The following is a 20,243-nucleotide window of genomic DNA, read 5'->3' on the forward strand; positions in this document are numbered from 1 at the left end:
TTACTCATTTTTGTTTCGTTTTCCGTCCGTTCATTTTCAGATATTTCTGTAAAAAATAAAAATATATAATTTATATTATTACATCTAAATATCATAAATATCTAAATATCATATTGGGGGATGTTGGCAAAAGTTACGCAACACAAACTTTATCAACTCATTTAAAGAGACAATAATAATAATAACAATAATAATAATAATAAAAATAACAATAATAATAATAACAATAATAATGATAATAAAAATAACAATAATAATAATAATAATAATAATAAAAATAACAACAATAATAATAATAACAACAATAATAATAAAAATAACAATAATAATAAATAATAACAACAATAATAATAATAAAAATAACAATAATAATAAATAATAATAACATTAATAATAATAACAACAATAATAATGATAATAACAATAACAACAACAATAATAATAATAATAATAATAATAATAATAATAATAAATTATCACATTGTAGAAGCATAATAAAAATCAAATGTATAACTAAATGTGTGAGTTCTGCCTCTTTGCCTTCATAATAATCTGGGGCAATATCCAAATTTACTGCCCCTTAGAATACGGTGAATTTGCCTGTTTTTCTCTGTATAAATATGTAACCCAAAAATATTAAAATTTTAAAGAATTTATTACATTTTCATCTTTTTTTTTAATCCAAAACCATTAATGGATGATAATCCGGGGCTGGGCTGTAACGTTTCCCCCTGTTTCATCTCCTTTGTAAGTCCTCTTTGCGGTAGGTGCAGATCCAATTTAGTTGGGAAACTCATCTTTTTAAATGAAAGATATCGCCCGGTTACAGGGAGTCCAGACATCCATTTTTTTTTCCGGCGTTATAGCCGCCTGATTGAAATCCTTGTCTCGGAATATAGTTTGTCCCTGAAATGTCCCCAGAAAGCATTTAGGAGCTCAGAAAGGATATCAACGCAAAAGTAACTTGATGTATTGATTTAAATGCCATAAACTGGCTTTGAACTCATTCTGTGTGATTCTAAAAAAAAAATCCGCCATTCAATTTATTTTTTCAGAGGCTATCATTTAAAAGCATAAGATGGTGTATTTAACACTCTGTAGGACCACACTGTCCACATCGGGCGGTGCTTTGCTCACTTCTACATCATGGTCGGAATCCCTGCTTGAATGCAGGTGACTCAGACATGTTTTAAGGAAAATGAGTTTTAAAGTGTTTAGGTGACCCTAGTGGATGAGTCCTCACATAGAATCTTCACGATGGGCCACACCAGTTGGGTATTTTGAAGGATCTCAGGGTAGGAGCATTTGCAACGTTTCAACAACGCATGGCTAGAAAGATGGTGGATCTCCTACTTTTGTTGAGCTGCAACTCCCATCGCAAATATCCAGCAGTACGTAGGCTGATGGCGATTTGATGTAAGGTATAAAACTGTTCTACGACTAGAAGCTTCTCTGTCCCGCTGTTGGGAATCCATACTTTCAAGAAGAAGATTCGATATTATTTTATATTGGTGATATAAATCAGGTTCCCTGCACACAGATAATTAAACATCACCCCCCCCTATAACCCAATACACTTACGGCAGAAATTCTGCTTATAAATATTTCCGCTCGGACTCTAATAATGTCAGAATTGTAGTGATTATTATCTCCATGGCAACTGCATTGTGTCAGTTAATGGGCACAGATGAACACAATGTTCCGTTTATCCAAGGCAGCATCTACGTAGTAGAAAGAGGAAAGTCCATGTACCGAGGAGAGAGAAGAGCTTCGGTCTTGGAGAAGACCACGCTTTGCGACCAAGAGCTCCTCCAAGTCTGGAGATCGGAACTTGGAAATCTGTAAACTATATTGGAAAACCAGACAGGGAGGATTGAGAGAGTTAATGGATGGTTAGGTCTGGAGGCAGGATGATCAGAGACCACTGGATGGTCAGAAGTCAGAAGGTCCCTCTGGTTGACCAAGACCGAGCCATTCTATTGTTTACCACAGAGCAGCGTCACAGGGATACAGAGTGCCTGCCTAGCATATTGGGCTAAGATTACAGAGATAAAACATACATCCGAGTAATACGTGGCTGATACATGAGTATCAGTATGACAATCTACCTATTTATTATCACTAAAATAAAGGAATTTATTTATTATTTCTTTTTAGACCGATCATATTTTGTAGTTTGGAATATTATTATTACCTTGTAGGTTCGAAGAGAAACTGCTGCAGTATGTTTGATGTGAACGGGATCATGAAAGAGATAAAAATACAGGACGGGAATGCCAAAGCTGACACGTCTCGTTACAGAACATCACACATTCTAGAATTCTTCTCGGTTTTCCGTGTACGATCATTCCCTGCTTACAGGGAGACACGTTTGTGACACATCAGGTTGTTCTAAGAAGAGCGCCTGAGAACTAAGGCACTCTTTTGCTTCGATCCGAGCGCGGAATGGTTGGCGGATCAAACTCCGCGTGACATTGCGACTGACAAAAACATCTAGAATATTTCTTGCCGTTTCAGCGCGTCTCCCGTAAGTAAAAATAAATGTTCTGCTGGAGCAACAGCAAGTCTTTCTCTAACTGCCTCCCGCGACTCATTTACGTCTACCAGGAAAGGATTTTGCGTGGATTCAAAAGATGCTACCGTAAAGCAATCAGCCCAGTGTTGTGTGTGAGTGGGCGTGGCACCCACATATCACATGATTAACTAAAATGGCTGCCTACGGCAAGCATCTCATCCCACCTCTCCCACCAATGGCCACCTTAAATTACTACTTCTTATCAGTATGTGCCAAATGTAACATGGAGTGACAATCCTTCTATGGGACCCAAATCCCTGATGCCCCTCTTTCCTCCCCTGATGCCCCTCTTTCCTCCCCTGATGCCCCTCTTTTTCTAGGAGCTCGGAATGTTTGCTGGGTATGAGGGTATCGCAGGGTTCTACAGCCCTAAAAGCCCCGATAATGTGTATAGAAACAGCAGAGAGGGTTCTTATTAAAGCCCTGGCCTGTAGCCAAGCGGCCATAACCCTCGTTATTGCACCTTGTCCTCCGCTCCCTGCTGTCACGAATTAACCTCATTAACACCGTAGTCGGATCCGGCTGGAAGGACACTTTTCTGGTTGTATTGACAATCCCTGGCGGCTTAAAAAAATATCTTTGAGTGAACAATTTGAAATTCAGCGGCGCAGAGAGTGCCAGCAGCCAGTGTACCGCGAGACCCGCGTGTCAAACACGGCTCAGGTGGGACCATCTGGCCGAGAGACAATCGCGTGCTCCCATTTACTGCTATTTCTGTATCCTTCTTGGCCTTAAAACAAATAGTGACAGTCCCCGGCTGTTCGTTTCCTTTCTAATAACCACACAGCTCCCTGCTGGGACCATTAAAACCAGGCCCAGTGCTTCTTTTAATGGGAAGCGTGGCTGGTTTGGAGCCAGGAGCGACGCCGGCAGCAAAATCCGATTCTGACCAGAAACCAACAGCACAAAAAAAAGTTTCAAGGGGATCTCCCACAAAATTACTCGTTTCCGATAAATATACGCATTTATAATTTATATTCCCCCACTGTATTAGCCTCTTCTGCTGGAAGGTTGTTCCACTTATCTACCACCCTCTTATTCCACCGGCAATCAACCCACACCTCCCATTTTCCTGTGGCATCTTTTGAGTTCACACAAGACGGGACCACTGTCTGATCCAAGCTAAATTGGAAGGTATTGATTGGAAGACCAGTCACAAACAGCTAATTTGTGGCGAGCCGATGGAATATCCTCTTGCTGACTTTGATCTTGGACCAAAATGCGAAACTCAATCTCAACAGGGCTCTGCAGACGCATCGCCGAGAATCGCAAGAGATGGAAAGGTCATGTATGAGGGTCTTTAAATTTCAGTCCAACAATTAAGAGGCAATTGTAGAATAAAACCAAGTCCCAGGGGGGGTTGGGGGGGCTTATGTAAAAGTAAAGGAGATACCATCAGACCTCCAGCCCCTGATACTGTGTTATATATACACGTATTCTGCCAGAGACAGGGAAGACTTCAGGGTTGTCAGCGACATATGCTGCCGAAGCTTGCGATACGGGGGGGGGGGATGTACCTTCCCAAACATAGTCCAATGAGATGGCGTACCTGGGAACTCTCAGGGTCTGACCCCGAGTCTTTTGTCCCAATCACAGGGTCTCAGGGTGAAGGGGCAGATTCTCAGGGGTCACACAGTCTGGAGCCGACTCCTTCATATTCTCCCCCCGACAGTGATCAAAGATACTCCCAATTGTTTTTTTTTTGCTACCAGTATGTCATGCTTGATACCCCTGCTTGAATGCGGGTGACTCAATTAAGTGTATCTCTAAATAATGACAAGTCAAGGTTTCCATGACGATGACTGTTAAAGCCATTTGGTGAGTCACTACATAGAATCTTCACGATGAGCTATAAAGGGGTTAATATTTGTGTGCTTCTATCTTTTTTGAGGAGGTTGCCTTTTGTTGATGACCTAAAGGTTACCCCGTACGCACATTAAGCAGCTGATCAGTTTAAGCGGCCCCCATATTACAAGAGGTCACCAATGCCCTCTTTACACAGAGGATTCTTCAGCCTTTACCACTTGGTTTTAAGGAAGCCGTTGGACATCGCGGTTGCATATTTGACGACGCCTACATTTTGATCTATACATAAAATATCTTGCCACCTTGTAATATTTTTGCATACATTTTGAAATATGGTAATTTCTGTCCATACCAAAGGGTCCATAAACAGCGTAAGGGCTCGTGGCCGAACTCCCAGTCTTCTACCCGGACAGCTCTCCTCTCGACGATATGATCTTGCGAGAAATAAATTGCACGGCTTGTTCTATTTCTGAATGTCACTCTGTAACGCACTCCGCAATCAACCCAGTATTTTAGAAATAAGTGTTACCGACAGAACAACATTATTTTCCATTTTTCCAATTTAAATGCAGTCCTCTGATTGTTCTCCGTGTTACGGACTTTCTGATATGTAATTTCTAACACGTCTTTCAACATTCTCGTAACGCCAGCCAGCGAGTCTCTATTTTTGGATGTAGACCTGCAATTTCACAGTGATTTCATTTTTAAAGGGACAGTAAAAAAAAAAATCCCGATACTATTAACCTTAAATAATTAGAATTCAAAGGGAATGCCCCCCCCAAGGCGATGCCCTTAAGGGCCAAACCTGATCAGGTCTTATCTTGTTGATTGTCTACATGTATGTGTGCGCTCATTTCGCATATCATCAAACCTTAGAAAACCTAAAAAAAAATTCTGTGTGCTTTTTAGGGAGAAATAATCAATATAATATAATTTAGATAGGGACAAGCTAGGGTAGGGTCGACCTATACATCCGTCTACTCTTCTCAAACTGAGCATAGACTGAGCCAGGCTCAAATCCAAGAAGTCTGGACAATTCTCCAAGAACCAAACTACCAAAGGTGAGAAGGTAATTGCCTGGGTTAAGCCCATACTGGTCACCTATAATATAATTAACCCCTTAAGGACAATGGGACGTCCCTAAACGCATTCAAAACAATGCATTTTGAGCCTTACAGTTACGGGCTTTGTCATTAATGGGTTAATAAAGTTAAAGGTGCTGTTCCACCAACTGCTGAATGTAACGCTTTTGTCACTAAATCCTCATTCCTACTCTCCCTGTTAAATTCTCAAACCCTTCCAAGAAATAATTCTTTATTAAACACAATTTAGCCTTTTTTTCCCCTTTATCTTCTGAGATCACTTAACCGTCTTGTGACACAGAAGCAGGCACTGATCGGCTGCTGTAATAGAAACATTAAAAACATCCCCAGAAGAAAGAATGAAATGACAGATGTCCTACGGCTTGACATACATGCGTAACATATTAGATGGTGTGTTCATTTTTTTTGTCTAAGTGGGACAGCACCTTTACTTCCACAGAAATGAGTTCATTTCATGGCGTGCCATCCTTTTAAGAGAATGCCGGTATCTACGAGTACGATCAAGGCATTTCTATCTATATATATATATTTTTTTCTCGTGTTTGAAAGTAAATCAGTATTCCCCTTTATCTCGCTGAGGCGTTTATCCGGCCGCCCGAACCGCGAGTCTTTTCAGACTTGAAAGGTATAGAACGCTGTCGGCGCTGAATCCGTGTTGAAAAGATTTAAGGCTTGATCCATTCTGACGTTATCAAGATGAAGAGACAGACGAGGGAATCAGCGCGTCCAACAAACGAATGCGCGGTCATGGCTGGGTAGCGCTCATAAAACAAGGAGTGTGGTGTGTGGGTTTTAATGTATATTTGTTACGTGTGTTAACTGCCCCATTTAATAATAAATAAAAGACAATAATAATAAAAATACATGGAAAAAACATCTTTCAGCTCCTTGAGCTCTTGGCAACATTGTTTCCATAAAAGAAACTCAACGAGGTGAAGGATTTACATTGTTGCCACTGATGAAACGTCATTTCTAATCCATAATGTGTTAATGCGCTTTGCATTTTTATTTGATTTACGTGAACTTTAGGACTTTTGAACAAGTGGAACAGGAGATGACCCATCCTTACATAGGAACTTTGGCTTGCTGTGGCCTATGGTCATACCTGGGATCTTCCCAGGGCAGGCTACTCAAAGCTCTCCTTCGTTTGGAGGAGGGCTTTTGTGAGGGGTAGGGCTTAATGGCAGTGTAGGTGGGGCTATCCATGCATTGGGCAGGGTTAGCCACACATAGAGGTGGAGTTAGCCACACATAGAGGTGGAGTTAGCCACACATAGTAGCTAAATGCCACTCCCCAAGCCTAGAGAAAGAGAAAAGTGACCCGAAGACCAAAGGTAGCATCACTTCACCTGGAGATTCCAGGGCAGACCCTAAGGATTCCCAAGTATACCCGTGCCACGTTATGTGCTAAGCTTATGCTCACTTGTCATTCATCCCTAAGGGCTACCAGATCAATCTCAGTAACCTACTCAGAGACTTGCTAAGACAGGGCCACCATCGGAAAATTTCAGGCCCAGCATCAACCTAGAACTTTGACCTCTCATGATCACCTCTCACCGTGTCCTCCATGTTGAGAAAAGAAGCCTTCTCTTCCCCCAGATTTGTTCATGTTTTCTTTCATACCCCTTTCCCCAATGCCCCTCATGCTTAATAGCATCCCACCTAGCCCTTCCGTTAGGGCCACCCATGCTAAGTGCATCAGCGTGGGACTGTGGGGGCCGCACCAGGTTCTGGATCCCATACAGCTGGATCCCCTGACGTCCTGCAGTTTCAAGACGTTTATTATAAATTGTCACCTAATAAAAAATGTTTATCCATTTTAAGATTTAATCCGGAGAAAATGTATTCTATCTCATAGCTGAAAAATTGAGCAGTGCGCTTAACCCATAAAGAGCATCGAAACACTCCAAAAATTATTTATTGGATTTATATTTTAAGGAGATTCATGTCTAGGTTGGTAAATAATAAATATTTATATTTATAAATATATTTTATTATATATATATATATATTTAAATTATAAATATAATATACCGTAAATTTAAAATAAATGTAACAATTGTCAAATCGTTACATCCCGCAGTTTCCACCCCCCCCTATTCCAGATATAGCGAAAGGGTCCATTTACTTTAAATGCACAGAAAAGGGTTGAGGAAGCGACGGAGAGATGAGAGGCTTCACTGACCAGTGACGGGGGGAAGATTAAGCGGGAACGCGCGGCAGAATAAAAGATGTCATAGAAATGACTCTTGCTGTTCAGAGTCATGTTGAGTGAGAAATGTAAGATGGGACTCACGCCGTTTCTGAAATTGTACAATGGGGGGTAAAGCAAAGTGCTTAACAACTGTAATTGTATAGCGGGTCTCCGTCTCCGTATAGAGTGTTTGGTCTACAAAGCATTAGACGGCTATGTTTCTTTTTTTTTTTTGTAACTGTAATAGAGCGTGGGGTCTTACAATGTCTCGTTATCTGCCTCGGGGGCTACGGAGCTCGTGCATTGTGTAGGAAGAAATCGAGCTCACAGCTGACCGCGATGAACGGTCCAAAGAAATCTGGTTCATATGGCGGGTATGGCTGTATTTTAGGGATTATGTTAAGGATGCCCATAGATATCGATAGATAGATACAGGTAGATACAGCGCCCCGTCCAGATAAAAAGATAAAAGTGACCCGGAGATTCAGGGAATCGGCACTTCACCCGGAGACTCCAGGTCAAACCAGTGGGGGGTCTCAGGTAGGTATCTCCCATAAGGCAATTTTTGGGTTTTGCAGAAAGCTTTAGAAAGTTCTCCAGAAAAAGCCTGGACTGGCCACAGGGCAAATGCCTAGGGGCCACCGGCATGCACTGGTCACATGATGCGTGATCATAAAAACATAGCTTCCGGCCACGCACATCCAGTCAATGGCCGCACTTACGTCATAAGGCCTTAAAGCACTAGAGCCGCCCCGTCATTGCCAGTCCGGCCCTGGCCCAGAGGGACGAACCCTCTTCATATAGTGAACGGGTGTTATTGGGTAGACTAAGTTGGCTCTCATCAAATGCACGATGGAATATTATGGAGCAACATACATAAGCGAGGTCAACTTTTCTCGAAGATGAAGGCCAACAAGGAGCAGTTTTGTTAGAATGTGGAGAACATGATACCCAGAAGCCGAGACTGGAAACCATATCACGTCTAGTCTGCGGACCCCCAACTTCAAACCATGATATACAGCAAGGTCCGAAGTTTTGAAGTGTTTGGACACTTTATGTCTATGTACCACCATCCAAAATCTTACATACATGTTAATAAGTAATTATAATAAGTAATTATTTAGTTGGTCATTCCAAATTTATATAGACTTTGTTAGCGCATCCCTCTATTCACGGATATCAGCATTTATTGTCCATACATTTCCCATATACCTAATATCCACTATTCATTTTAAAAAACTTTCACACTTTGTTACAGAAGTTCTTTTTTTTTACTGAAATAGCGAAATTCTGACTCGTTGTACAGAGTTCGCTCGGATAGGGTGTTTAGATGTTACGAGATGCCACCAAGTGCATCTTAAATCAGCAGACCGATCGGATCTTCCCCGCGGGCAAAGGATTAGCATCAAATCTCAGACACAAAGAGCTCTATATTTATCATATAATACTAAAACTGTCATTATGATTCCTGGTTACCGAGCGGCGTTGGCGTTACGCTGTTGTCAGATAAACCCTTTCATTTGAAGTATTAGTGCTTGAGCACACTTGGCTTTGAACCGAGTAAGATTCGCACGCATTACGTCGCCAACGACCCCCCCCCCCCCGTTTTGTTCCTTGAAATATTTTTCCCCGGATTTCCGGCACGGGAAGGTCATCGAGGATCATTTATCTTTTTGGACCAACGTTAAAAAAAAAAAAAGAAGTCTCCCAGGTGTTGTTGTAGCTACAGAAAGTTCTCGTGAAAATCAATGTATGGATCGTCGCAGTATGTGATATTCCCAAGGTTTACGCGTTCTCTCGTAGCTCGATCTTCTAATCCTCGCTGCGTTTGGGTTGCCGGGGGCCAGGAATTTTGATGATGGCGGGGGTTGCCTTATTTATAATTTACAATGGGCAGCTTGGGGAGATTAATAGGAAGAGCGAGCAGCTGATGGCGCCAACGTAAAAGCAGATTAACCGCTCCCCCGTTGGTCAAAGGGACCCTTTAGGAGATGAGGAGGAGACCCCCAACAAGTTTGCTGCGATACATTTTCTTTAAAAGAAAAGAGATGAGCGATTTACTTTTTTTATGCAGAATTATTATTTTTTTAATTACGTTACCTCCATGTTTTTGTGTAGAACCTCAGTATTCCTAGAACTTTGGGCATTTGCCTGGTGGACTGTTGGCCAACATAGACAGGTCGAGTGTTGCCATCTGTGGCCCCCAGCTAGACATTTCCACGCACTATAAAAACGGGATTTTTAGTTAAACATTTATAGCTGGCGGACCACTTAGGTCATTTGGTGGTCACGGGCTTTAAACTGCCAGGGCCACTTAGCCATTCCCAGTCCGGCCCTCTTCCCAGGTATGCTAATGCCTTTGGTTGTGTACCGTAAAGAACTTAGAAACACATTTGTAACAAATCTGTGTAATCTGAGAATGTTCTTCAGCAAAGTCTCCGACATGAGATGACAGTAGCCGTGCATGCGCAGGTCTGATCCAGCTGAAGTGAGTTGCTAATATTCACTCACTTCCAGCTGCAACGCTGCGTTCTATGACTAAAGACCATGAAGGTGCTTTTTTTGGGTATTAGGTTGGCATTTCCACGGTCCGGCTTTGAATGTCGGCAGACTTTAGAACAATCCAAACGTTCTCTGCTTCTTGGCAACGAAGAATTCCCTTCCCTCTAATAATCCGCTGGATGCAAAACTAATTTCATCTCCAGCCGCAAACAGGGAACTAAAAATAGCCAAAAGAGGGTTATGCCGCGAGAGACTTCGGGAGTGCGAAAGCAATGCTCCAGCTGTGTGCCGTGACTATAACCCCCATCATCCGGGTGCAGTGGATGATGGGCGCTGCAGTCCCACTGAGGCATCATAGATTATTTCAAAGAATTTGAATAATTTTAGGTTGAAGAATTTCAGTGACAGCTGCCCATCTTGCCTTATTGAAGTTATCAGGTTTAATAACTAAAGACATAATCTTTATAATATACAATTACTAAAATATTTATTTTCAGATATAACCTCATTGTACAGCTCTATGGAACATGCAGGCGCTATATAAATAAGCAAATAGACTAAATCCTATGGCAGCTCGGTTTTAAATTGAAAAAAAAAAGGTTCATGTGTGCTTTTCATGGGCCGTACACCCATAAAAGTGGTTAATTTTCCACACTTACCGGTCGGATGAATCGTTCCTGTAACAGCTGCTTCCCAAACATTCTTTCTGCTCTAGTTGTCAATCTCCTTCTTAACCAGAATCATCTTACATTATTAAAACAAAAAAAATATCCAGCCAGGTGTAGACGCATCTCTTGGAATGGGTTACTTCACTGCAATAGTTACCAGGGAATCATCTGAATGTCTCGGATTAGCATTACCCATCACTCAAGGGATGAAGGGAATGTGTCAGGTGTTGGAAAGAAGGATGAGAAGGTATACATTAAGGGTGAAAATAGTTTAATTGATAAAACGGGCTGCTCCATTATCTACACGTCTAGATTTAATCAGCTCTTGTTTCACAAAACGTTTCACCTGGCTTAATTGCCCGTAGAGTGTGGATCCTGGTCACATGGTGGGTGAAAGCTCCTGGAGCCTTATGCTAGACATCTATATTGCTTTCTTACCGTCCTCTGCTTGGTCATGTTGGTCTGTAGGGGAATGAGTAAATGCACAGGAATATAAGATTATATTCCATTTGTTGTTAAGTGGGTTTGCATTCAAACAGGTATGGGAACAACTCAACGGAGAACAGACAGCAACCTATTAGCCTGCCCTATGGTTCTCGGTTAAGTGGTTCTCATACATACCAAGTCATTTTGGACAACGCTCTGCTTATTCCAGCATCACTGTGTCCCAACGCACAAAGCAAGATCCATAAATACATGGTCGGTTGAGTTTGGGGTGGAAGAACTTGACCGGCCGCACAGAACCCTGACCTCAACCCCATCGAACAACTTTGGGATGACCTGGATGACGTCTATGTATTTAGAATAGAACGTCATCAAAGTCACTATTGGTGTAATGGACAGGTGTCCCAATACAACACAACCACTACTAAACTCACCTTTGTTCGTAATCCATTCTATCTTGAGCCAAGTGGTTTGCATTCTGAAGGTTAAGTGTCTCCCAGTAGAAGTAGAAGAGTCTTTACAGCAGGAGAAACTGGCCTAATGGGTCTGATCTGCTGGCAAATGTTATGTTTCTATGTTTAATGGATACTTCTAATTGCACTGGGATGATTGTCCACTTTTGGGTCCAGAATCAAATGGTTAACTTGGTTTTCGTGCCACTGTTTCCCTGTCCTGCATCCGTGAGATATCTTCTGCCGCGTTCCTCATCTCGTCAGAGGCTGTCGCAAATTGTCAAAATACTGTGTTTACTTCCAGTGAAAGATTTCACAAGCCTGCGGTTAAAAAAATCCCTGGTAAAATATTGATACGTTGCCGTTAGCAGTACAGTCACAACTGTCTAACTTCAGCTGGAGAGGAGAGAAAGGTGAAGTAGAGGAGACAATTCGCGAGAATTTAAACTAACTCAGGCGCCATGGCAGAACTATCATTAAAACGGCGGACAAGAAGCCGCTCACCCATGGAGAAATTACTGAATTATGATTTTATTGATGGAATTCTGATATAATAGGTGTGGTAAAGTGTATGGGAGCGTGGTTGATGGTATATATATCTCACCTGGTTACCTCTGCCAGGCATGGTAGCAAACCCAGGTGCTCTCAGGTGAGGCTTCCTAAGCTCATTACTGGGGAGGAAGCCTTAAAAGAGAGGGCTGTTAAGTTTGCAGGTGAGAGGAGAAACTGAGTGAAAGAGCAGCTACAGCCAGCGCTGCAGCCCACCAGGTATGAAGCTTTACCCATGCAAAACCTGTTATTTTGCTTTGTGCCAGACCTTGGCTTGTAGAGAGGTATCCGGATGTTTAGTTAGAGCCGGACAGGCTTAGAGTTTGTTTGTTTATACGGTGCTCTGTGCCTACAGCATCTAAATAAACCCGCTTTACGTTTGAAACCTGTGTGAAGATTGTCATTGCCGCCCCATGCGTGAGCTGTTCCCTACAATGGATATATTCTGTAGAAGACCTTTTCTTTGCCAGCTCCTATGATGAGATTGAGTAAAAACAAGCCATTTTTTTGTCAATATAGGGGATTTTCGGACAATATTTAAACCCAAGCAGGTTTATTATAATATAATATTAACATCAGCATTGATTGGGATTGAGTCAGTTTTAGAAGAATGTTCTCCTTCTTCTTCTCCTTCTTCTTCTCCTTCTCCTTCTTCTTCTCCTTCTTCTTCTTCTTCTTCTTCTTCTTCTTCTTCTTCTTCTTCTTCTTCTTCTTCTTCTTCTTCTTCTTCTTCTTCTTCTTCTTCTTCTTCTTCTTCTTCTTCTTCTTCTTCTTCTTCTTCTTCTTCTTCTTCTTCTTCTTCTTCTTCTTCTTCTTCTTCTTCTTCTTCTTCTTCTTCTTCTTCTTCTTCTTCTTCTTCTTCTTCTTCTTCTCCTTCTTCTTCTTCTTCTTCTACTCTTTGGATGAGCAATTATGTTCTATCAGAACCGAAAAAAGTAAAGTCTAAACAAAGTCAAAATGGTGAAAAATTGCTCTTTTTTTTGTGACACAGATAGAACTAACACATTTAAAATGCATCCATATTCTAAAAAGTGTGATGCGTGCTACAGAAAGGTCATCCATGGAGATCTTAGAGAGAGGACAGTCACGGCCAACAGATTCAGTCTGGCGGAGACACAAGAAGATAACGCCAAACACATAAATGAATATAAAATACAAGCAAGTGCACTGAACCATGATGCAGACCCTCAGAGGACATTCACGAATATGACATCCGGACGCTGCCGGAGTCTCTCAGGAGGTAGCGGAGCAAGAAGAAGAGGGAAAGGCCGACGCTGATGTTCTAACAAGTAAAGTTCTGTCTCCTGGGAGAGGTCAGTCCAGGCAAAAGAACACAGAGACATCATTTACTACGGAACCGAAGGCATCTATTCTAATTTATTCCACCCCCCTATTGCCTGGTCTTGTACGAGGAATTAATAATGAGTGATGATTATTGCTCCTTTATGAAGGCTTTGATTGGCTGGAGAACTTTATTGACCAATTAATATACATTAATAATTAATAATAATCCACTACCGTTCAAAGGTTTGGGGTCACTGAGCTGTTTTCATGGAAAGCAAGGACATTTCTGGCCTTTTAAACCTAAAGTTGGATCAGCGAACACAACGCGCCATTGGTGCACAGGAGTGATGGGAGTGATAAAGGGCCATTGGAAAACAGGAGTGATGGGAGTGATAAAGGGCCATTGGAAAACAGGAGTGATGGGAGTGATAAAGGGCCATTGGAACACAGGAGTGATGGGAGTGATGGGAGTGATAAAGGGCCTCTGTACGCCTTTGAACAGATTCCATTAAAAATCAGCTAAAATAGTGATTTACAACATTAACCCATTCTGTGCTGGATTTCTGATCCAGTTCATGTTATTTTAATGCACAAAATGTGCTCTTCTTTCAAAAACAAGGGCATTTCTAAGCGACCCAAGCATTTGAACAGTTGTGTACATGGTTGAGTTGGTGTCTACATACGTTATTGAATTTGTTGGCATACATTTAGTTTGGCTCATCACATCTGCAGATTTTTCTCTCTGCTGGAAGATCTCAAACTTTATGGCCCTTGGTCTCGTCTTAGATTCAAGATATCCATACGCCTATATAATATAGACTTGTGTTCCATCACTTTATTAATCTCTACCACTTATGCTAAAAGGCTGTTCCGTGTATCTACCATCTTCTCAATGAAGAAATGACATCTAAGCATCTCGCAACCATTGTTTGGCTTTTTTCTTTAGGGGATGTGGTTAGAGCTGTGTCTGAGGCTTTTTATGGGACTTTTTGACCCAATATTAGCTTTTCATGTAGGTAATGGTTAACGAAGAGGGACTGTCTCTCATAAACAGGGACACTTGGGTGGTATGTAGCTGTCGTCTATAGCTTTTCTGTAGCCGGGAATAAAACCGATAAACATGGTGCGTTCATTTGAAATGGTAGGTCGGAATTTGTTGAATGTTCTCTCTCCAACAGCGACGTGGCACTAATAGATTCATCAACTGCATCCTCTCAGACAAACGAGCTGGAAATCACAGATTGGCAATTATGTATTTTGTGTTTGCGGCTCTCCATAGAAATGATGAAGACGGAGAGGAAGGGTGCAGGGCTTGGAGTAGGATATACAAGAGGCCACTGGTGTCTTTTCTGCCTTGCTTTATATATAACATGCATGCTCCAGGGCTCTATAGGATGGAATGGTGTCCTGCAATAAGCATTGTAGAATAGGAAGGAGTCAGTACGCCGAGAAGCGTCTCTGAATTATTTCAGATATTGAAGAACTCTTTCGCCCAGTGTAATTCCGCCGGCACGTTCCAGGGATAATTAGCGGAGAGCTGAGGTTCTCGGATTCTCACAATGATTGGGCTGAAATTCACGATCGACCTTCGTTGTCTGATTAAGGTGACCGAATGCATAAACTGTGTGTGTTTCAAGTTTAAACAGGTGTGAGATGTTCTTTTATGATGCCAATAAAAGACAAATTTAAATGTCTATACCCAGAATCAGGGCGGCCGTCAGAAATTTTGGGGGGCCTCCTGGCCCGTCCCGCCTCCATGTCTTCCCACCATTATGTCTTCCCACCACCATGCCTTCCCACCATTGTGTCTTCCCACCACCATGCCTTTCCATCACCTTGTCTTCCCAGCACCATATCTTCCCACAACCATGTCTTCCCACAACCATGTCTTCCCACCAGCGTGTCCCAATGTACAGATAGAGGTCACTTGGCCCCAGTCCCTGGAAAGGAGCCATCTGAGCCCCAATGTCCACAAAGGCCCAGTGCCGAGTGGCAGGAGGCGAAGGATCAGTCCTGCATAGTAGGATCCCAAAAGCCAATGAGTTGTGTTGAGTACTGGTTGTACCCCTGATTTCAGCCTTGCCCACAATCCCTTGCAGTCATAGATGATGGCTGCCATATGATGATACAGACCCAATCGAAAACAGCATACCTCCCAACCTTTACCTCGACAAATCAGAGCGCTGGGGGGCGGATCTTGGGAGGTAGCGTGTCACTCAAACTGGGTTGTGGTCCAGAATGCCGTTCTCCCGCAGAGCCCTGCCTGTGACATTAGTAGAGCTCGGTGGGACAGCGAGATAGAGTGGCATAATCAGGACTGTGCCAAGCAAAGCAGGACAGTTGGGAGGCATGAAACAGTAATCGTGCTTGTAAACTTTCCTACGAAGAAAATCAGCACTTTTGTGAAACTTCAGGGTAAAAAAAATATTTGATCCAAAACTAGGTTGGCGGGGAGAAAAAAATACCAGGATGCCTTTCCTTCGAGTTCTGATACCTTCTCTGCTGTTTTAAGGATCCCGCCGAGCATCTGGACTCGTATTTGCAGCTGTTTGTTAGAATTTAATTTGGTGCCTTCTGGGGAACTAACTAAAGGAGCGTCTGTTCCTCCTAGAAGCAGGCAGTTTGCTGGGTCCCACCAGACATCATCTGCTATCTTTCTCTATTTATTTTCTTAGCTTAAATATTTTATTTTATTTTTTGCTTCTTTAGAATCCACCGGAGATCACTTACTAAAAAACCTGCCTGAAAAAAAATATTGAATATATGCAGAGAAAAAAATGTCATAGTACAGCGCCACGGAATAGGATGGCGCTATATAAAAAAAATAATAAATAATAATGGCATGATGTCATTTGTGTTTTTATATTTGAATGTTGAAACTTACTATTCACTTTTATGTAGAATATAATCCGCATTTCTACTAATATATTATATTCTTCATTTGCTGATAGAAGCATGTTATCTTCCATATGAAAAAAACAATAAAAAATAAAAAAAATCCCCAGGAAATGTAAAAAATAAATAAAAGAATGCATGTTTTTATTCAACATTTTCTAACCAAATGTTTATGATTACTTGTTTAGCAGAGGTCAAAATTAGATGGCAATTTATTTTATTATTATTTTATTATTTATTTTATTGATATTATTATTATTATTATTATTATTATTATTATCTTTTTATTTATATCGTGCCAACAATTCCCGTAGCTCTTCTTACAGTCCCTACATTCAAAGGGTCTTACAAAAACTATAACTGACAGACTAAGACGAGCCGATACATTGGCTAAAGAGCGCCCGGCTTACGAGCTTACAATCTAGATCTCTTATAAATATAAACCCTGGATAATTTGCTTTGGGAATTGTCGGGATTTGATCTGTCAGGGTGAAGAGAAATGTACGGTATTTTCTGCAATTTTCAGACAATTTGTCGTCTCCGGCTCCTTTTATTATTCACGTGCCTATAAAAGGTTAAGGCCAGGTCTGTTTTTTAGAAAATTTCCAGAACAAAAATGCCGTGAAACAGATGAAAAGGTACGATGTATTTCTGTTAGAGCTTCAGGAAGCTTGTGGAACGTTGAGGGTTTGGAGGAAGACGTTGATAACGTTCAGCAGGGTTCTCATTGCCCCAAGATGGGGCTTTTCTATCTCCTTAGGGATGTTTGCCAAAAATATTTAGGGGTCCATATCTCACACAAAAGAACGGGAACCCATAAGTTCTTAGAATCTTCTTATAGAGTGCCGGGCGGCTATCTCCTAGGTCAAGGCATCGATGAGGGTGCGAGAAGACGATCTGTAGCAGAATTCTGGTCACGTTTTGTTACATTTTTAAAATCTGTGCTGGATTTTTAGTAATTTTAAAGGTTAATATATAGACAAACTTTGGATTCTTTGCTGGAGTGTGCGGGTAACAATCATATCGCATGCTAAAAGAAGAACCAGACAATGGAACGAGAGATAGATGAAAGAGCTAAACTACTTTTAAAGCCAAACAAAAAATATATTTTATGTATGCATATTGCGGACCCTGCAACTTGATGAGGAGGGGGGCTGGCGTTTTAAGGCCAGCAGCCGCCAGATGAGGTAGGTGTGGGCAACGGTTGCACTCTCCCCCCCACACACCTACGTTATCAGGCTGCCACTGGCCGCTGGCTTTAATGTGCCAGGGCGAGAGCCGGGGCAACCGATCTGTCCATATCCGGGCACCTGATCTGCCCCTGGGGCAGCGTGCCAGGTGGCCAGTCCACGCGTGTCCTTCTCATATTATATCATTAATGAATGCTTAGAGGGATCCATGTTCCTGGATGAAGTTTAGGGGTATCTTCACGCTGGGAGGAACGTTACGCGAGAGGCAGATCATTTTAACCTTCGTGCAAAGTCATGGGGGAGCTCGGAATGGAGAGAAGCGAAAAAACACAGAACTTCAAGCCCGGACCGATGGAAATTTTTCTTTGGTACGAGTACAAAGGATCAGCCGCGCTGGCATCTCAGCGGAGCGCCATTGTTACTCGCCCTGCGTGCTGTCTGCTTGGCTCAGGCTTATCGCACGTTCTGCCGTTACTGAAAGCTTCTATCATATTATGGGATTGCCATTAAATAACACCGCGGTTTCACAAGTCGGCGAGCAGGGCGCTACTTCGGGCTTTTTTAGGGTAAAAGTTTTTTAAACTCATAAGAAAATGATTCTATAAAAGCCTCCTATTAATGGGAGGTGATGATGTCGTTATTTTAACGCAAAGTGCCAATTTTGCACCGAATATTAGCCAGTGGTCTGTCTGGTAATAACTACAGCAGGGTTGGGCAGCCCCAGGAGGCAGTGGGGCAATAGAGCTGTGCCTTAGTTACGGTGAGGGGTGACGGGTCCAGGGGGCCACTTTTTATTACATGCCCCCAAGGTCCCAGCCCTCCCATAAAAATATATATTTAAAAAAAAGCTATTTTCCAGCTCTCTTCGACAAGTTACAGTTGTGTGTTTTATTTTTACATTCCTGCACGACAGATTTCCCTCTCCATAGCTTTTTTTTTGTCTGTGTTGTTTTGTCTATTTCTGTTTTCCTCTTACGATTTGCTCATTAGCCAATTGTGCCTCTCGAAATGCCAGTTTATCTTTATTTCTGTCTCCTCCGCTAATGATCTGTCAAACCATGTTTTTTTTTGTAAATATGATTCGTAGCCACTTGTTTGCACAGAATAAAAATGCATTTTAACTCCAGATTTAGCTGGTGCTAGCGAATACCTCCTGATTTTTGTCACGGATACAAACCCTGGATGTATGGAGACCTATCTCCTTGGCAACCATATTTACGCTTTACCTATTACTGCCCTGGAGTCAGTCATGGACACCAACATCTGTGTAAATGTCCAGGAATCCCATTCCCAAGTGGATTATTGGGGCAACCATGCCTCTCACGTGTCCCTTTTTAAGAGAAATAGTCCGTCTTTGGGGACTGACGCCCTTCTATCATCCCCTGGTGCCCTTCTTTCCTCCCCTGATGCCCCTTTTTTCTAGGAGGTCAGAATGTTTGCTGGGTATGAGGGTATCAGAGGGTTCTACAGCCCTAAAAGCCCCAATAATGTGTATAGAAACAGCAGAAAATGTTCATAAATTAAAATACATTTTTCATTTAAATGCTTTGTTTGGATGCAGAGATAGATATTGATACATCATACAAAGTCCATGTCCTAACCAGATGCCTTAAAATAAAGATGTCCCTCTTTGGCCATTTAAAATATCATCAGGACCATTCAATGCAATTTGACCACTTTTAAAACTTTGCATCAAAATTATAAACAACCCCCCCCCCACACTGTTGCCCCCCCCAGGAAAAGTTACCTATTCCGCGACCCTGATTTATCCGTAATGTACATCAAATCATTTTAATGAATAATATTCTTAATAATATAATATTAATAAAATAATCACACTAATCCTTTTCAATTCATCAATCTAATAAATAGAATTGCCCTTTAATATTAAATAAAATATCTCAAAGCAATTATACGGATTGAACAAAAATGATCAGCGCTATGATGATGATGATGATGATGATGACATCATGATCATCATGATTCTCCTTTAAGTCTTTTATAATATGAGCCAAATGTTGCATTCTGGACAATGGTTCTCAGCTTAATCTAGAGATACATTGTAACTGAGCCGTAGAAGCTACGGATTATTGAAGTGGATGATGGGTTTGTAGTTGAACACCCCGGGAAAAGTCAGTTATCCCCCCCCCCATAGTGATTCCAGCCAAAAGGTCGAAAATGAAGATTTATTTTGGTACAACCCGGGGAGATCTATTTACTCATTTCCGAAAAGTGCAGGGAATGGAAAATTGATGGAGAGAAGCATACAAGACGGATAGTGGTGGCGAACTTGCGGGAAGAATGAGCTGCGTTCCTCTCCGTGGTGGGGTCCGGCCTCTGTGGGTTTGTTGAGATTGCAATGTGTTTTCTCGGCTCCGTTTGTCACTTACCTTTAACAAGCTTTAAAGGGGCTGCAGTGAACCTTAGAGGGGATGCTCAGACAGGCAGTAATTGCATGTCTTTTGAACCACAATGTCCTTAGACCTCAATCTGTCATCCTCTGTGGGTCTTTATAAAGAACTGAGATCGGCTGTCTCTGTTGATAAATGGTCATGCCTTCTTTCTTCCCTTTTTTTTCTAT

At 41.8% G+C, this 20,243-nt stretch overlaps 1 protein-coding gene across 1 annotated transcript in view; it reads left to right on the forward strand.

Annotated features, from left to right (window-relative positions):
- Positions 1-20,243, forward strand: part of CPNE9 (copine family member 9) — a 66,694-nt gene that overhangs the window by 32,837 nt on the left and 13,614 nt on the right. The window lies entirely within an intron of this gene.

Source organism: Spea bombifrons, chromosome 6, assembly GCF_027358695.1.
Source record: "Spea bombifrons isolate aSpeBom1 chromosome 6, aSpeBom1.2.pri, whole genome shotgun sequence".
NCBI classification, from domain to species: Eukaryota; Metazoa; Chordata; class Amphibia; order Anura; family Pelobatidae; genus Spea; species Spea bombifrons.